General features: G+C 33.6%; 1 protein-coding gene across 11 annotated transcripts in view; it reads left to right on the forward strand.

The window, feature by feature from the left end:
- The window catches only part of LOC108969670 (protein hu-li tai shao), a 92,272-nt gene that overhangs the window by 24,840 nt on the left and 46,969 nt on the right, over positions 1 to 20,463 (forward strand). For all 11 annotated transcript variants that reach the window (XM_018934537.1, XM_018934538.1, XM_018934539.1 and 8 more), the window contains one exon: positions 1,258 to 1,343. The gene's annotated coding sequence lies outside the window, so the exon portion shown is untranslated. The remainder of the gene's footprint in view (positions 1 to 1,257; positions 1,344 to 20,463) is intronic.

The following is a 20,463-nucleotide window of genomic DNA, read 5'->3' on the forward strand; positions in this document are numbered from 1 at the left end:
TATGTACAATTACGCGCTGTACAAATGCGTGTGGTAAAATGCAGCACATTTACTATGTTAATTGAAATTAAATGGGGACACGAGGTCCGGTCTTACCCAGTCGGGCCCGCCTAACTACGAACTGCGTTTTCCGTRTTTACTACATACAGCGTATATTTTAGGGAAATTTCTGCTTGGCACGCTTCGTAGTTGCGTAGAGGTTGACACTTAAGTTATTTGTTTGTTTCATATGTATTATATAAATTTAAAGTCTTTGTTTGCATATAAAATACGCATACTCACTAATTTTTTTTGTATCTTTTTACGTGAACTATTCCCTGTTCTTGTAATCTCGAATCTAAAGCAAGTTCTTGAATGTAAATTTTTTTTATTTTTAAAGGTATAACTTCGGTGCGGCCAAAGTACATTGTTGTTGTATTCTTTCTTCTGTCATTGGTTCTTGTTCTCGTCGAGTACTATTAGTTCTCTTAATCGCTTTATTTAATTAACTTTAATACAATGAGACAAATAAAATAATTGTGTGTACATTAGCGATTGTTTTTAAGTCTCAGGTGATTTGAAATTGAAAGCAGTGTTTTGATGTACAGTAGCTGTGGTGTTTACGAAACACAGGAAATTAATAATTAAATCATATTTGTGAGTGTTTTTATTTTTATTTTAACTTTCAATATTACTAAAGTGTTTTTTAATTGCGTAGTTTGGTTTGAAAACYTTTTGATAAAAGATTAAAGTTATTGCTGTGGCAAAAGGAATATCCAATTATAAAAAAATATTGTTATTATTGTAGCGACAGAACTGTGCCGAGTTGAGAGTCCTTRGCCGGATAAGAAATTCGTATCCGTTCCTGTTAAGTAAACCCAACTGTCGGGGGAAGGTAAATTAAAAAAGTATTGCTTAAAAGCAAGTAATTTTTCTGTTACAAAGTCTTAGTCAAAGTCTCTTAGTTTAAATATCTAATAAACAAGTCGAAATAGTTTAAGTGCTTTAAATTCTTACATCAGAAACTAGAACATTCTCTACTACATTAACAACATGCAAATATGTCTGGAATTAAATGTTACTTTAATATATTTATTATAGTAAAACGCTTCATACTTTTCAAATTGCCCTTATAAGATTGAATTGATGACCTTTAGCAAACATACTAGTGTTTTATGGCGAAAGCATTATTTTAAGCTTCAGAAATCACATATTACATCATTATATTGTATGTTAATGTACATTTTCGTTAATTTTGTCTATATTTTTTGATTTCAGATATTAAACAATTTGGCTTTTTTGGTAATTTGAAAAAAATAGTATTAACGTAATACTATATGTAATTCATGATTGATTGTTAATAGGTAAGTTTTTATATAATTATATTGACGAAGTCTTAATTAATGAGAAATTTATTTATTAAAATGCTTAAAACCGTATGTGTGTTGAAGTTCTTTCTTTGCTCAATTAAACAGCTATAAACACTATTGTTCATCTTTCCCCATATCCAATGGTTTGTAGTATATGCTTAWCATATGTCATAATAGCAATGATTGATGTGTCCAGCCCACCCACACACATATTTATTTAGATAACGATTTAGTTCCGTTGTTGGAAATTTCGCAAAGTTCTTCCGTCCATTAAGAACTGTCATCATCAAATATACATATGTATGTATGTATGTTTGCACGTAAATTGCTAGCCATGAGCAAACCGAGTAGATTATGCTTGGATGCAAACACTTTGTTTATATGTAAGCATGCAGAACGTACGATGTTTATATTCACTTTCCGGTCACTTAAACCTAATTGTGTCTAAAAGCGCGGCTGAAGGTCTTGAGACTCGTCAATTTGCAGAAAAAAATATTTAACTGTTTGTTCTCCTTTTTTCTGTGTTCCATAAACCACACCCGAAATTGCTAATGTCAATGTATGTATGTATGTACATACATATGCATTTGTTTGAATTGAAGTGAACGTGAACACTGAACAAACTTCGACTTTGTTCGTAGGCGAGTTGTATTTTTGTTTGCTCGATGAATTCTTTTCATTATTTTTCTTAAAACGTGGTTTTTGGACAGCAGGGAAATTTAACGGGTTTGCTACTTTATAAAGTAGTCAATGAAATATTTAACAAAATATAATTTAACTTAGTATGTATCTGCTATATAGTTAAACCATCGTTAAGGGTGTGTGTGGGTAATTATTAATTGGACGTTTCATTATTTTTGATGGAGTTATAATTTGATATTATTAACGCATTTAAGCATAGCTGAATTCACTAAATTCAAATATGCGAAATAAATTCAGAGAATTGGCGAAAATTGTGGTTGAGTCAAAAATAAATTTGATAAAAAATATAAAAATGCAAGTGCGTTGAACGGAGCATAATACAATTGCGATACTCTAAGCACGCTTAACTGAGTTGCGTACATGATCTCAAGGTTTTTAATTCAACAATTTATTAGAAATAAAGTCCATGTACTGCCAGTAAACTTTTCTATTAACACACACTTTTGTCGAAACGTGTTAGCGYTAAGTAAAGAAAATATTTCGTTGGTTATGAGGAAGAAGTCACGGTCAGCAAAACAAAAGAAAGTGCATAAAAAGTTAATAAAAAATAATTGAAACATACCCTACCCATACTCCATGTACAAAGAAATAAATTGTACTGAAAACAACTACAAAAAATATTAATAATACAAAAAATCACCACATTCACCACTGCCATAGTTGCCGTCATAAACACCGCCTCAAATTGGGAGCAATCGTGCGAGTTCGGAAAGAGTTCATTTACCTTCGTCACACTTGAAAATTTCCAACATTGCTCCGACGGTCGGAGGAGTGTGCTTGCTTTGGAGTTTAAGTATTTTTGGTTGCCGAGTTTTTATATTGTTTTATATATTTTTGGATTTTTTTTTCGTTTTTTCTTTCTGGAGCTTTACACAAGGGAAATGATGAATCAAGTTGTAGGAAGGAAGGTATGAAAAATAAAAAAAATCTTATTTTGGATATCACTGCCATAAACAGTAGTTGTGCGTAAAAATAGGTAATGATGACACAAATCTTTTAAAATCTCAATTTTTATATGGTGAGCTTAGTGGATCTCTAGAGGAATTTAACTTGGGRTTTTAATTAGAATTTATGGAGATATTAACAATTGTATTAATTTTCTCATTTTTAATAGCTCTTAGATAGAATTCCACTTAAACTGTCTTGTGTATCAGTTGTACATATGCCAAGTTTGAGGTCTCGGTCGAAAGCCAAAGAGATCAAAAGTCTCATTGCCAAATCGCTTACAAAATATTGTAGTCGACATATATAAAAGCGTATGAAAGTATGTATAGTACGTATATCGGTATACAAAATTTCATTCACGCATGGAAATGTGATATCACTCTGACGTAAGTGTGTGCCCGAGAAGAACAACGCAGCGATGMAATTATGCCATGTATATTATAAATTTCGTTTAAAGTCTGCTCACTTTTTTCATTAGAGGCAATTTCGTTCATAATTCCTTCGATCCCAGGCGGGTGGGTGGTTGGCATGAAAGAAAGCGCATGCATAGTTGTATGAAAGTGCTAGGGTCGCTAGAGCTTAATTCAATTAAGTCGATGATGGAAGTGATGACAACATTGTGCCACAGTAGATCGGGAAATTGAAGTGAGGAGCCGGAGAGAAGAATTTAAAGTGTTCTCATGGTGAATTCTTTACTTATGGGCCTGAATAAATTATTTCAATACTACACGTTTTACGATTGCTTGCGTTTCACCGCTTAAAGCACAAATAAAATTTATAAATATAATTTAATATAAACAAAGGTACGTCAAGTAGGTTACCAGTATCAAAAACTTTTCTTTCTTTATATCAGCTGAGTTTATTTATATTGCCTTTCCTCGAAATTTAAGCTTATTTATCTTTTTTTTTATATAATTTTTCTGGTAAAACTATTCAGTCAAAGATGTCCACAATAAACTTATTTTTTTACAATCGAATAGAACTACAATAAAAACTCATATACAAACCAAGTGGTAAACGCCAACAAGTGTTTAACGAACACTAATTTGCATTTAACAATAATTTCTAGTGCTTAACTAACTTCCTATACGTTTTGTAAATATTCACATGGTGTAATTATGCCTCTTTGTTTATATGCATATATACTTACTTATTTGAATACATACATACATATGTACAAGTTAATAGGCATGACATCATTACATATTACGGCCACGACGTCTTCGTATGTATAATTCGAATAGTCATCAAACAACTTTTAACAATGTACATATTTAAGTAATCATAAATATCTACATGTGCACAAACATATTATACACTAAGCCTACATTTTGGTTAAAAAGAAAAAAATGCACATTTGTACGCTAGGAAAACACGTATATATGTATGTTGAAAAAAATATGACTACATAAACAAGTGAAATTTTGTATAAATATTTGGCGTTTGTAAAACAGCATTAACTGCAAAATAAGTAAACTATTTTAATTTTTTTTACAGTTTAGTAATAATTTAAATTGCTGAAGAAAAACTATTTGGGTGGAGTTAAAATTTGTTTTAACAATATTCGCATTTAAAATGCATATTCTTCGGTGAGGAACTTTTTCGTGTTCAATGACAAAATTGGAACTAATTGATTTAATCCGTCTTAATGTAACCAAAAACATGTTAACGGATTTGAGAACAGCATTAATAGGTTTCACTTCATATTTTTAGTCGTTCTGTAAATTTTTCCTATCATGTTTATTCCTCCCTGTCTGTGCTCTCACTGTCGGTTTGAGTGTTAAAAGTGTYGATATTTAGTCGCTAATTTCCATTTGCTCTAGTAAACGTGTTTTTTTTTCGACTGCAAATTATTTTATACTTTTTTGTTGTCTACTGAATTTTATACCACACTAGCATAAAAAATTGTCTACTGTCAATTCGGTTAATCTACGCTTTTTTCTTCTCTTCTCTCAATGCCGGCATTATTCATTTAATAAATACTAATATGAATATAATGTGTTCATATATGTATGAATGCGCTGTTTTTTTTAAGCTTTTGTTGTTAAACATATTTTGTATTCTTCTTCTTGTATGTTTCTATTTGTGATTAAATTTCGGTTGTATTTCTTTTAATGTACGGAACAATCACATGTTAACCTTGTTCCTTTTGTTAAGTTTTCCATTATTCATTCAAATTGTTTTTGTTCTTTATTTTTATTTCTATATTTATTGTGTATAAATTGAAATTGGAAAGAATTGGGAGTGGCCGCGAGATTTAGTCACTTATTCTCTCTTCTCGCAGAATCACACGTTTTCCATTTGTTTGCTTTCTATCTCATTTTATTCACCCATTTCATTTTGTAGTCTCTTCCCCTTACGCTTTTGACTCGTGTACGCAAATTGTGCATTTTGGGCGAATAATTGAAAGTGCCGCGTGTGAATTTCTTTGCTGCTGTTGCTCATCCATGCCAAATTTCACTAATCATTTCGATTAGTGTTGACTGAGATGATAAATGATGAAAGCATGCGTGGAAAGGGGAAATTAGGTATATCTTTGCATATGTGTGTAGATATGTATATATATAAAATTATGTGCGGTTATATATAACACAGGCCAGCACTCAATTTGCTTCTTTAAATTTATCAACTGATTCTAGTTAATTTGGGTGCGCTGAATTCAAATCTGTATCACGAAAACTAGAACTGATAGAGACAAACTGATTACGGATTTGAATTCAGCGCGCCCAAATTAACTAGAATCAGTTGATAAATTCAAAGAAGCAAACATTTTTTTTAATTTTGTCAGGCTGTGTAATCTATGTTGTGAACACATATTTCTCCCTGAAAATATACAGTGCTGTTTGATAGACATTTTTCATGACCTTTTACCTGCACTGATCTGTGTTTTGAGGTTTGTGATGGTATTTTAGTCGAGCTTTCAGTACTCCATTGAATTTTTAACTAATGGTACTACCGTTGTTTAGAAACTTTCTAAGAAAATTTTGGATGTGTCATAGGAGAACCTACCTACAGTGACTCACACGTCTAACCTCCAGTCATATCTTAAAAATGATACATATGATACATCAAATTAAAGGAAAATTTTTCTATTTTATTTTCGGAAACTTGAAAATAGTAATAAATTCATTCACTGCGTATAATTTAGAGAAATAACTCGAAACATATAAAATTCGTTCCACACAACTAACCGGAAAATTATAAGAAGTAACCTTCTACAAGGCACGGTACTTCTGATCGTTGTGGAATTTCATTAGAACAAACACAAACAAACACAAACACTTTATTAGTGGTTACCGGTAAGTCTGTGAGTAAGCAACACGACAATATGACGCCCCCGCATACTCATACTTGTACTGAAATTCGGAAGCAAATTATTCAGTTACGGGAAGAAGGAAAAACCATTAAAGATATTTCAGAGATTGTGAAAAGGAGTACTTCAACTGTCTTTGATGTTATAAAAAAGTTTTAAAAGGAAAATGGGATCAATAATATTAGTAGAGCTGGTCAAGGAAAGAAGCTAACACAAGCCGAAGAAATGTTTATACTGAATTGTTGAAAAAATCCCGTTTTCCCGGTGGAAAATGTAAGAAAAATATTGGAAAGTGTAAAAGAAAAGAAGGAAGGAAGAAAAGGCGAAACAATTCGCCGCACACTTAGAATCTTCGATTTACATGGTAGAGCTGTTGTAAAACAGGCGTAAATATTCGAAAAACATAGAAAGAAAAAGCTAGAATTTGTGAATTTGCATTTAAAAAGCCTGATGAGTTCAGGCAAAGGGAAAATGGCATAATTTTGATTTAGTAATCGTAAAACGTTATTATTACTGCTTTTTCAAGGTTCCTTTCACACACGATATCAAGTTTAACCTGCAGGGATCAGATGGCTGAAGTTTTGTATGGCGGCGTCCCAACGAAGCTTACTTGCCAAAACATACTAGGGCAACACTTAAGCACGGTGGTGGGTCAGTAATGGTTTGAGGATGTATATCGGCTAAAGGAACGGGCAACCTGCATTTAGTGCAAAGTGCTATGGAAACGAATATGTCGACATTTTAAAGGAAACTTTAAAGCAGTCATGTGTAACATTGGGAATTAAAGACGATATTATATTTTACTAAAACATCGATCCGAAGCCCAAATCGGCGATTGCTCATACTTGGTTTATATACAATTGCACTTATGTTCTGGGTACATCTGCCCAATCCTCAGATGTAAACGTTATTGAGCACGTATGGCAAGAAGTCAGTCGAAAAGTGTACCAAAGGCAGTATTCCAATGTTGCTGGGCTCAAAACGGCTATTTTTGAGGCTCGGAAAGCAATACCACCACAATTTTATCAAAAACTTGTCGCCTCTATACCAAGGCGACTAAAACCATTTTTATCTGAAAAAGGATATGCTACGAAATATAAGTAATCATTAGCTTTTTAAAATATCCGGTTAGTTGTGTGGAACAAATTTTATATGGTGCGAGTTATTTTTCTAAATTTTATGCAGTGAATAAATTTATTACTATTTTTAAGTTTACCAAAAAAAATAGAAGATTTTTCCTTTAATTTGATATATAATATGTATCATTCTTAAGATTTTTACTTTATGATTGGAGGGCCAATGATGACAGGCAATGCCCGCATCCGGTTGGACGTGTGAGTCACTGTATATCGATATGAAAGAGGACGGTCTAATGCATGCAATGGTGTTACCAAGCCAAGGGCTGTTTTTTCGGCGATCTAACTTCGTTTGGATCGGTAATTGTAAGGACGGTCTAATAAACGGTTTTAACAGTTTTAAGAATTAATATGTCATCATGGCTTATTATATAAATTCTGATACTTTATGAAAACGTGTTATTTAATTTTGTATGCAGAGAAGAAATAAATTCAAGTACCCTTTTACATTTTGTATTCAATTTACATACATACTGCATATTGCATGCCACACAAAACTCCGGAGCTAACGCAGTACAGAGCCAGTTCAGTTCAACTAAATGGATGGACTTTTGAAGTGCAATTGATGGCATTAAGATACTTTGAAATGCGCACAGCGGATGAATTATGATGACAAAAAGAAACAGTCGGCAGATCATTGCTACTTTTAAGTGTGTATTGCCAGTCCGTCAGCAAATCCATTGAGCTCGCCAATTAGGCAGTCCATCCATCTGTCCCATACATTCAACCGACCCGCAATTCATCATGCAAACGCCAGGCGGCACGCGCTATGCGACTCTCTACCAACACCGCTTTCATTGTTGTAAAATGTAGCGAGCCTACTTTGATTTCTCGCTTTTCTTTTGCGAATTGTTATTAAGCCTCTTTAAGTTTCCCAGTCACGTAATCATGAATAATAAAATATGCCATAAGACTTGCCATAAAACGCAATAAGGGAAATATGCAGTCATACCAAAATCAAAAATTGTGAAAAACGCAACACTTTCGTGAAAATACGAGTACAAAACCACTATAAATTTGTGTACGAATAAGTGTGCAACTCTAAGGTGCGTTGGAAACTTGTTGAAGACAAAAGAATGTATTTGTTGGCCATAACCTTATGTAAATTTCGAGCAATAATTTTGTGAAAGTAAAAGTTTGGCTCCATATTATTCATGTGCAATTTGTGTACTCATTGCGAGAATTATCGAATTAATAATTTTAACGATTCACATTTAAATTTTTGGCCTACAAACACGAAATAACAGATTTATGGGCGGAAATCTTTCGTCAATTGCTTCGCGAGATTTGGTCTTTTTATTATATACATATGTATGTATCAGTCAAATATAACGACTTGTGACAATTAAAAATTGATAACATCGAAGTCGTATTTGAAAAGATTTCCAGATTCATTAAAGCAACCATACTTCCATTTACTACCTTTCTAACTCATCCTATAAATCGTATTTTTTGTTAATTACTATTTTTTCTTGAAAACTSCAATAAATTTTACAAAAAGCTGAAACGAGTACAAAATCAATAGTCTGTGGGCCTCCCTTAAAGTTTACTTTACATCATGATTCACTGTATTTTTCCCTTATTATGCCAACCTACCACCCCAACATCCTTTTTTACGTCCAACTTAACGCGATGACATCATGCAACATTCCTATGTCCTGCCTTTTCCGCACACATGACGTCATCTTCATACATATCCTRTGACTACGCCTATGAAAGTAGACGGCTGATTATATTTCTAGTAAACACCACTACAAACGACGACTTTGTTTAGTAAAGTGGCAATGAACTCGGAAAAGCCGGCCGGTCGATCAAATACCATGCTTGCAAATCGAAAATGTCAAGCGAATGGGGATAGAATTTTTAGTGTAGCTGTATGGAGTCCATGCACTTGCTCAGTTCATGGTACGCAAAATTATGTGGCGCCATAGAGTCAGTGGGCTGGGATACCACTTGTGCCCTTTGTTACGTGAGTCCTACATCGACTTTTGGGGTGGCTGTTGCGTTATTCGCTTGATTGCTTAGCAGCAACATAGCAAAAACCATAAAGCGAAAACAAATAAAGTTAATAAAGTATTCAGCATAAATTCCCGTTGTGATCCTAAAGCAATTGGGTTGGGTTTGAAACAGTCAAAGGAAGTCTTTATGTAATACTCTCTAGGCTCCACGGTGCCGTTCTTTAGTAACTTCTTTTTTACTGTTTTGCTTGCTTCATTAAAAGTCCACATGAATATGTATGTATACAGTGTGAACACAGATCTTTTGTGCTGATGTTTATACTCTTGCAACATCTTGCTACAGAGTATAATAATTTTTTTCACGTAACGGTTGTATGTATTACCCAAAAATAATAGAGATAGATATAGGGTTATATATATATCTCTCTCTCTCTATATACATATATATATATGTATATAAATGATCAGGAAATCCGGGTGACTGTTTGTCTGTCCTTCCGTGCAAGTTGTAACTTGATTATAATTTCAGATATCTTGATGAAAATAGGTATGCGCGTTCCTTGGTATAAAAAAGATTGAGCTCGAAGATGGACATAAACGGGCGATTGCCACGACCATAAAAGGTCATTAACCAAAAACCTATTAATAAGCATAAAATAAATATACAACATAAAACTTTAACTTGGCACGAGCGATTGCAGCGTCGAGGCATAGGTGTGGGGAAAAATGTTGAAAAGGTGGGATTGGTCCCGCCCTCTATTAAGTTTAATGTACATATGTATCTCCTATACCAGTAAAGCTACAACAATCAAATTCGTCTGGCGTAAATATTTCTATTCAATTCTATACAATTCTATACAATTCTACCAACACTGTGAAAATGTTTGAAATTGGATGAAAACGCCGTTCACTCTCCATATAACGTAACTGCTGAAAACTACTACTAAGCCTTATAAAGACATCAAATTTTGCTCCCAAAATGGTATGAAAGAAGAACGGGTCGTAGTAAAAATTGGACGATGGCTGAAGCACTTCCCACTTTTAGGTGAAATCACATATCTCGGGACCCGCCCGATCGATTACAACCAAGCCTCTCGTCAGGTACCTTCTCTAATATTCCTATGTTACAGTGTGAATGTGCCTTGCCTACTTCCTATATAACACAATTTTACATTCCATTTGAAACTTTCACTTTCCAGCACTTCACTTTTTGCAGGAATAGTGCATTAGGTCTGTAAAAGAGTTTTCTCGCTTTTCAGAATCTCTTCCTGGGAATCTTTGGATATCTAACAGTCCTCGCAAATTGCTTCCCGATAATCGCTTGAGTTCGAATGTTTCAATACGACTGAAACATTATTTATATATATGTATGTATGTATATATACCCACCCGGCGAAATGACAATATTTAGAGTAATAAAACCTTTTTCATCACATTCACTTTGTATATTACCAAAGTCTATTTACCATTTGTATTAAGGGCCGACAAGCTTTTGTTGGGGTTGTTGGTTTCTACCAAATTCTCCTAACATACGCCATTTAGGCGACGGGGTTGAGCGCCTGGGGTGTTTGTAACTTGCTTTGTTGTAGTCCACAAAATGTCGTTGAACTTTGCTGCGTGTTGGCGTAATCTTCGTGGCAGTGGTGGTTAGGTCCACCACACCCACTACACAATTCCCGCGTGTTAATAGGTATGCATTAGAAAGGTCTCTTGCAATACCCTCTAGCCGGCGGCGTATATGCTTGCGTGTGCGACACTTCGACGCCATTTGGTAAGATATTATGTCATGACGGTATATTCTTTGTCCCTATATACCTACAAAACGCAACGAGTAGCTTTCCGGTTTTACCGTCGTTTTCTTTGCACATTAATTTGCTTGGCTAGCCAACCGTTATTACATACCGTATTTTCGGCGCCATTTTCACTACAATGCTTTTAATATATCTTTTTGTAGTCCTTTTGTTTGTAGTCATGCTTTAGGCCAACTTCGGTGGCTTCGTTCTTTTGTCGATTACATATCCTTGCTGTAGTCGCACTCTGCTAACCTGCCCGTCATTATTTTAGCTTTCGTCGATTGTATGTATGCGACGAAGCGTGTAGTAAAAAATCAATAATAACATAAAAACAGGTTTTGGTAGCGTGTTTGGGTKGCTTTTCGGCCAATTTAGCGTTTGCCACACCGGTGTTTACCGTTAATGCGCCTGTTTTTAATACCAATTATGTATGTATGTTGAGTTAAAAAAAGTTTTTGGAATTTCCGGTTTCTGTTGCGTGACATACGCCTCCATTTTCTTGCATTTGTTTGTTGTTGCTATGCGCGTGCCAAGCCTAACAATTATCCTTGTTCACTTTTTATACTGCTCTTACCAAATTTAAGTACTGTTTGTCTTTTTATTGTGGTTTTTTTTTTCTTGGTTTACATTATCTTCTCTACCCTATTAAGTGCAATAGCACTATTTTAATTGCATAATTACATATTCATAAAAATGAAACTGGGTATTTTTTACTCTACCACGATTATTTTCTGTTAATTACACCTAGAACTGAGTGTTCTTATCACATATTTGTATCATTTGAGTAATCAAAAGAATTGATAATCAATTTTATATGTAAAGTGAAATACTTATAAAAATTGCTTCCTGTTTGATTTTCTAATATATACTGTGAATGCTTAATTTGGTGCACTAATATTACATTAGTTTCCAATTAAATCTATTTTATTTATATTGTAATTATTGTATTGTAAATTGTAAGCATGACCGTTTAGGTTCACGATTATTGTAAAGATGTGTTTATTTACGCTGCTTTTGTTTTGCTTTATTTTGTATGCTGTATAACCCTAAAGTGTATCGTTACATATGTACCAAAGGCTGGTTTGGTTTCTTAAAAGAAAAAACTTTCCTTTTCTCTTTACCATTCAAAGGCAATAACCATGCAAGCTGTAATATAGTACTATAATTTTTAATGTGGCAATATGCCCATCAAATAATCAAGTCACAAAAGTAACCAGTATTCATCTCCAAACGAATGGCTTTAAATATACAGTGTTTTGTAATGAGAAGATGTCACTTCGTTGCAATTGCCGTTTGTTCGATCGGCTGTTGTTTTTATATGTGTGCCGTCATTTCTTGCTGACTGCTCTATCACAATCTCATTAATTTTTGTCTCAATATGTATCTGTTATTCGCGTAATTAATGGCTCTGTAGCAAAGAGCGCGAATTCTCGTCATCAGTTCCATTTGCTAGTTATGTAATAGTAAGCGCACTTGTCGTTTATGCTCCAATGTCGCAGTTTGTTGTTGGTGTTGCCTGCTTCGTTTCAAGACGGGTGTGAGAATAATTGAATACATACTTGAATAATTTAATTAGCATAATTTCGTGTGCCGTATATCTCTACGTAGATGTAATGGGATGTGCGAAAGTGATTGCAATGATGAAAATTAAATATTATTTTTTAGATGTGTATGCAGAGGTGAAATAATATTGTGAGTTTTAAGAGGATTGCATACAGATAAACGGTTTTGAATGCAATCATTTTGAAAGAAAAATTCAAAATTTCTGATGTAATTAAAATTTTAATGGTTTTTATTTATATTTTTGTGCTATTTTTGTGCAACTACATTACTTAGCTAATTTATTCCATTCGCTTTTTTATATTTTCCTTCATTCTCTTCATCTTGATAGTCGTTGTTTTGACGCCAATTTGTCTGGCCACAACTTGTATACAAGAAATCTTGCCCGTGTTTGGAATTGGAATTCTTGTACGGCTACCTGAGCAAGTCCGTGTGCGAAGAGACTCTACTTACTGGCATGCAGGCCATTTTATTTGCCTTCATTTTTACAAATAAATATGTACGTGTGTATGTATTTTGTACCTAAACAGTGTCGTTTCATTGTCATGCCTTGCATACGAAATTTGTGGAATAAAAATAGAACGTATAAGAAATGTTAAGGAAAGCAAATAAGATATAAAACACAAAAAAAGTTGGCAAAGTGGGCCACATAAAAGCTGTGAAAATGAGTAAATATTAAATTTGAAATGGGGGAGTTTAAAAATAAGTTAATGTTGTTTCTAATGTACATATATACTTATGTAAATATAACATGTTCATTCATTTAGCATAACACTTACATGCATGGTTAAATTTCTTTTATAGAAATTTGAACAAATGGTTTTCCAAGTTTGAATTTAACTCATTTATTACATTATATTAGGCTATCGTATTTTTCATTTTATTTTATTATAAATTTACATGGTCAATGTTACTTGTTTCAATTGAATTGCATTTTAATCAAATATTTTGCATTCAGAAATATCTGTTTGCTTGCGCCTCTGTCCATTACCTGTCATCGCCAAGATATTCTGCCAATCAAAAAGTAAAATAAGATCAAAATATATCTACATATTTTTTATTGCATACTGCAAACTTGACTCACTTGGCCGCAATTCAAAACCAATAACCATGCATGCTCTTAACGCCGCCCATACGAATGTATAACATACATAGTACATATGTATGTATTTTAGTATGAACACACAACCACGCACATTCGAAAGTCGAAAGGCACATAATTTACATTATTTTTTGGCATATCCCGTCATCTGCGTCATTTCAATGAAATTCTTATATTCGCACAGGCCATTTTATGCACACAATGTTACGCGAACTTATCGTCTACATACAGTTGCGAGCATTGAAATAGTAGTGCCTATTGGCCAAGAGAGTTTTGCTTTAAATTTTGTTTCTTTTATGATATTGCCGTTGATCATTATTTTAGTTGTACTCTCTGAAGTATAACGGTCCTGTTATATACAACAATAAGTGTCAATTACTTACCGTTACCTTTTTAAAGCCAATTTTATTGGCATATCTGTTTTTATGAGCGAGCAATAGAATAGTAGTCAACGATGAGATGATTGAAACCAGATAATTTTTAATAAAAAAAATTGAATTTTATTAAACAAAAAGTAAGTTTCCAGATCTTTTATTAATTATTCAATGCAAAAAGCAAAAAAAAAATATGACTGCACTTTTTTTTCGGCCGCGGGAAGCACTGCAGAGACGAAAAACGAGAATGTATTCAATCTGTCATAAACAACGGTAAATCCCACAAGGAAATGGAAAGAATTGTAGGGTGTTAAGCCACAACGCCTCACAATGCAATTATTTATAAAAAAAAATACGAAAAAAGGGGCGCAATATGGATTCTTTCCGAGAATTTTACASCAATAGTTGTAAGATGTGCCAAGACTCGACCTAGAATGTCAGCTATGGAGATTCGGAATGAGCTGAACCTGGCTTACATTATTCATACAATGAGAAGACTTCTACATGAACATAATTTATATGTCCGGAGTCCTCTATAAGTACCGTTATTAAAAAAAATCATAAAGCAAGTTGTTTTAAATTTGCCAAAGGACCGATTGAGAAATGGCGTAACATCTTGTGGACAGACGTGTCGAAAGTTATTCTAATCGGCGGTAAAGGGTCCCTTCAGTATCTAAGACGCTCCCCTAATAGAGAGTACGACCCCAGATTCAATTTTTTTGTGCAGTACCAATTCACAAGATTACTAGCATATCCTATTGAAAACCGTTGGGCAGACTTTCTTGACGTCTGGAAGGATAAACCCGAAAATAAGAACGAGCTGTGGACCGTATTGCAGCAATCATGGCAGAGCATACCACCGGAAATATGCCACAGTCTCGTAGATTCTCTGAAGAAGCGATGAAGTGCAGTTATCAAAAATCATGATCATGCTACCAAGTACTAAGATCTCCTATAGACAAAACTTGCAAACATCTTTCAGTACTTCTTTTTTTTTGATTTTTACTGCTCCCAACAAGTTTCATACATAAACACATCTTTGTAAATAAACATATCTCGTACATATTCAAATCTTAATATTGTTAGTAATAAACATAGCCTGGTAAATATGATCCACTTTTGCATTTCAATGGATGTTAAAATTGTTTGGCATTTTACATAACTCACAGATATGTAAAGCTCCAACACCCACTACTATTTCACTTCTCGCAGCTGTACATATGTATGAGTGAATGCTCGTATTCACATATTTTTATTTTAGACCGCTCTTTTGATACGCAGACGAGTATAATCTGTTACAAGTTTTGTATACTTTTCATTTTCGTTAATATACGACAGATTACTTGTTATGTACTTTTTCTACACCTTTTTTTTGGCCTTTTTTAGACAGTTTTCGGTTTTCTTGTATTGGTTTCTGTGCGATTTCTCCAAATTTTAGCAAATGTGTGTATTGGATTTATTCGTTAGTTGGTGTAAACCAAAAATATAATATGGTCGAATTTTCGCTGTTTTACGTTAGTTTTGCGTTTAGGGGTCAGTAGGGTAATCTTTAAAAATTGTATTTTCTGCTCCCTTATACCATTAGAAATAATACCATTGGAAGCTTTCGTAAAAGGCCCAAAAATAATGATACTGCTTGACGTTCGCAGCGCTCGCAGTGCACACCTCTGGCTTTAAACGCGTTTTTCTCACAACACACTTTTTTAAACTGGCGGACATGATTACGATCGAACTACTCAACCGGTTTGCTAAATTTTTTTAAATATTCACAAAACGTCTAGCTAGATTATAATTTATTGACAATGTTTACGTAAAAAAATAAAAAAAAAACGTTAATTACTTTTTTATTTATTAACATTTTATCATGATTCTGGTAGGGATGATAATTTACGTATACTTTAAGAATAAATTGGGTTTTTGTGTTTCAGATGATCAGAACATGAAAAACCGTGCTCGCCAGTGAAAAAACGCATCTCATTCACTCAGCTATTTCTCCGACAGATGTCATTAAAAAGTTCCGAAAAAATTTGTTTAAACACTCCCCGATATATCTATTGTAGAATACAGATTTCTATGAAAAAAAATATCAAGAAAACAGCCAAGATTACCCTACTGACCCCTTCAGTTTAATGGATTTATATTAATAATTTTTTGAGATATTAACATTAGCGGTTTTCTCAACGGGCTTTTTAGTTTAGTAATGCAATATTTGATTTTTCATTAGAACTTAAATTGTGAAAGCACTTTTTATTAAAAACCCGAAATAATTTGTGTTATTAAAACTTCTTTCTATTCTGAGGTTTGTCATGCTTACGCGTTCTCTTTAGCAGTCGCACTAGATAGATGATTTTATTTAATTGAAAAAATTAAATATTTTATTAATGTTTCAACGACCACACTTATCCCAAGCTTTAAATTTTGGTACTTTGTTATTCGTTAATATTATTATTTGTTAACTTGATAGATACTAAATGAAGATCATTTTGTGAACTAACAAACAAAAAAGCGCGTTGTGAATAGTTTACTTTTTATTACATGACACTAATGTTTTGTTACATCTGCTCATCTGTATGTATGCATAAATTGTTCCTATACGCACCCGCACTTCCTTTTAATTTCTTTTTACAATTAAACCTTAAGCTCACAAACTACAACTTTGGCATTATTTCTGTATTTATATAATATTTGTTCTTTTTATTTTTTGACATTTCCCGCGCGGTAATTTCATTCATGCTTTTATAGCACAAAGCTTGTTTTCACATAAACATACTTTTCATTTATGACCAGATTTTCATTTATGTATGACCAACAAATCAGTCGTTGCATTTTACATATGTAAGTATGCATGTATGAATAAGTAATTATAATATGTTATCGCCATACATATGTATATAAATATACAGTACGTTTTATATGTATTGCAATCAGAGCCATCCCAACGGCACCATAACGACGAGGTCAAATCAATTAATTACCGTTGAGTGTGAAATGAGCCACACAAAGTGAAATGTTAGCGCTTATTACACACTAAAAATAAAATAAAACCATATCTGAAATGATTGAAAAAGTAGTGCAGCTCTTTACATTTGCATTCATAGGTTTGACGTAGAATATATGAATGAGAGCTTTTAATATCAAATGCTATAGAGAATAGATCTCACTCTTCAGTTCTCTTGTATACATACACACAAACTCTATAGTAGTTGTAATAAAAAATGTACGGAAGAATTTGAACAATAAACGCAGATTTCTCATATATGTATGTACACACATGGTCAAAATAATAAGTGCAAGCCCTGTGGATTTGAATGACTAATAAATTTACTTTTATATATGTGTAGAGGGGAAAAATGAAGACATTACTAATAAAAATTGAAATACTAACTTAAATTTTTAGGAGAAAGGCTAAAAAATGGTTGGACAAAATAATAAGAACATCAGAAAAAAAATTAGTTTTAGTTTTCTGTGTTCAATTTGATTGCTTGCTTACTTCTTTCATCAGTATCTAGTATATCCGTTACTATTTTAAATTATAATAAAAAATAAGCAAAACGTGGCGTTAGGGTTGTTTGTTGTTATTTTAGTTTTTCGTCATTCTTTTAAATCTGTAAGGCATTCTGCAAAAAAACAATGAACGTCCTAATGTTTTAGGGATATTTTAATTACTTTGGCCTTCTTTTTGAAGTTGTAAGACGTTTTACTTCTCCTGCGGACTGAAATGCTTATGTCCTCATGTCGATAAAATTGTTAAGATATAAGTGCTCTTTAAACAAGACTATTCAAGCGAAAGATAGAGCCAATAAAACAAAACGTCCGATTTGCTGAATATCTTGAATAATTAAAAATGTACTTATTATTTTGACCACTTAGAAACGAACTTCAATAGAATTTCACGCTTATTGCATGAGAGGATTCACTATTTTACTTTATTTCAGGCTAAAGGAATGTATTTATTATTTTGACCATGTGTGTATAAATACAATGTGTCGGAAAAATAACCGAACTTTATATTTAAACCATACAACGTTATCTATTGAAAATTTGCAGCAGGAAAATCATATTTGTTTTGTGTTTGCTTTGAAAATTAAAACAACRAAATTATTACAGTAATTCGATGTACATACTAGTATGTCCGCTGGTGTATTTCCAAGTAACATTATTTGTCACTTTTAGACGTCAATTTGTGTCTCCAATTTTCCACTTTTTCCACTTCCCATCATCCGTCATGTGTGGAACACAATGCTAGCGACAGACTGCAGCAGCACGACAGTGAACTGAAAATGGCTTTGTGAATCCTACTACAAGAACGTTTGTGAGAGGGCAGCAACATAAGAATGGCCGGCATTTACACAAAACAACTCAGTTGTTCATTTGGCATGTACACAAAGCCGTTGTGGCCATACTAATACCTTGCACTTCAATGAAATTTTAATATTTTGTTCAAAGTGAAATTTTTAAGCAAAAAATAAGTAAATAGGTAAATTTATGAGTCGACGTTGCGAGTTTTGGAGAGAAAAGTTCTGTGAAAGATTTATGGTCCTTTGCGCGTGGGCCACGGCGAATATCGCATTCGATGGAACGATGAGCTGTACGAGATATACGACGACATTGACATAGTTCAGCGAATTAAAAGACAGCGGCTACGCTGGCTAGGTCATGTTGTCCGGATGGACGAAAACGCTCCAGCTCTGAAAGTATTCGACGCAGTACCCGCCGGGGGAAGCAGAGGAAGAGGAAGACCTCCACTCCGTTGGAAGGACCAAGTGGAGAAGGACCTGGCTTCACTTGGAATATCTAATTGGCGCCACGTAGCGAAAAGAAGAAAMGACTGGCGGCTGTTGTTAACTCGGCTATAATCGCGTAATCGCTATAATCGCGTAAGCGGTGTCTACGCCAATCAAGAAGAAGAAGAAGGTAAATTTATTCGTTTCAAATTATCAATTGTTATTATAAATGATGTAACAGAGCTATTTTATTTGTAAAATAACGTCAGGTTTGTTACAGCTTTGAGTAATTTTAGATTTTACATATTAGTGGCATCACCACTCTACCTCATCTCTCTACTGTCAACTCTACTGTCGTCCTACTGTCGTTGGCAAATATAAGAATATATTGAAGTTAGCGAGAACGGCAACTGTCGGCCTGCAGTCGTGTAGTCGTGTGTCAAAGAGGTCTGTCCATAAGAACGTGTGTATTTTAATATTGCCGATGTCGTTTGCAGCTGTCGTTTGCAGTCTGTCGCGAGCATTGTATTCCACACATCACAAACGTTCTTGTAGTAGGATTCACAACGCTATTTTCAGTTCACTGTCGTGCTGCTGCAGTCTGTCGCTAGCATTGTGTTCCACACATCAGTGTTTATTTCCATTCAATTATTGATACATACATATATCCAAACATCTGTGGTGGAGCTGCACTTTTATTTTATATGTATGTATGTAATTAATGTTATTATGTCGGCGCGCTTTGAAAACGTTCTGACAAGTACGAGCTTACATTTGTGATACAAAGTGTAAATAGGTTTATTGGTTAGTGTTGTGTTCTGCTTGGAAGCAGGCGGTGATTCATTTGACATAATAATATATTTATTTTTATTATCACATTAAATGCAGCGTGAATTATGACACTTATTTATGGATTGTAGAGATTTTTTCGCTTCAACAGTTGATATTAATAGCATTTTCATATAGACAGTGTTGTTTTGAATGTACTTWTGTAATAGATGTAAGAACTTTAATCGGGGTAATTGTTAATCGAATGGTTAAAATGTACTACATATAAAATTATGTTTAACGGATATGCCAAAATTTGAATTTCGGATGTGAAAATAGTTTTGTATACAACATTAAATAACAAATTTTTAAATCAGGAAACTATTAAAGCTAACATCTATGATTGCAAATCTGTCCGTGAAATTATCCTCAAGTCTGCTTATTTGATTTGGTTTGAATGGAAAGAAAACCCGAACATATTTTTCATTTATGTTGGAATTTCATGAATCTTGCTTAAAGAAATGTCAGAGTGAAATTTATTTTTCGGTGGCCCATTCGATCGGCCGGAGATGCCATACAATCAACTAATGCTAACAAATAAGTTTGACATTTCGCCTCACACTGTTACTGTGCATTTACAGAAAACGAATCAGGTTATGTCATTGAACTGAAAATAATGATAAATGCTAATGGCAAGCAATGCTTGTTGTCTTTTTTATACTCTCGCAACAAAGTTGCT

The sequence above is a fragment of the Bactrocera latifrons genome, unplaced genomic scaffold (genome assembly GCF_001853355.1).
Source record: "Bactrocera latifrons isolate USDA-ARS-PBARC rearing strain unplaced genomic scaffold, ASM185335v1 scaffold_260, whole genome shotgun sequence".
NCBI classification, from domain to species: Eukaryota; Metazoa; Arthropoda; class Insecta; order Diptera; family Tephritidae; genus Bactrocera; species Bactrocera latifrons.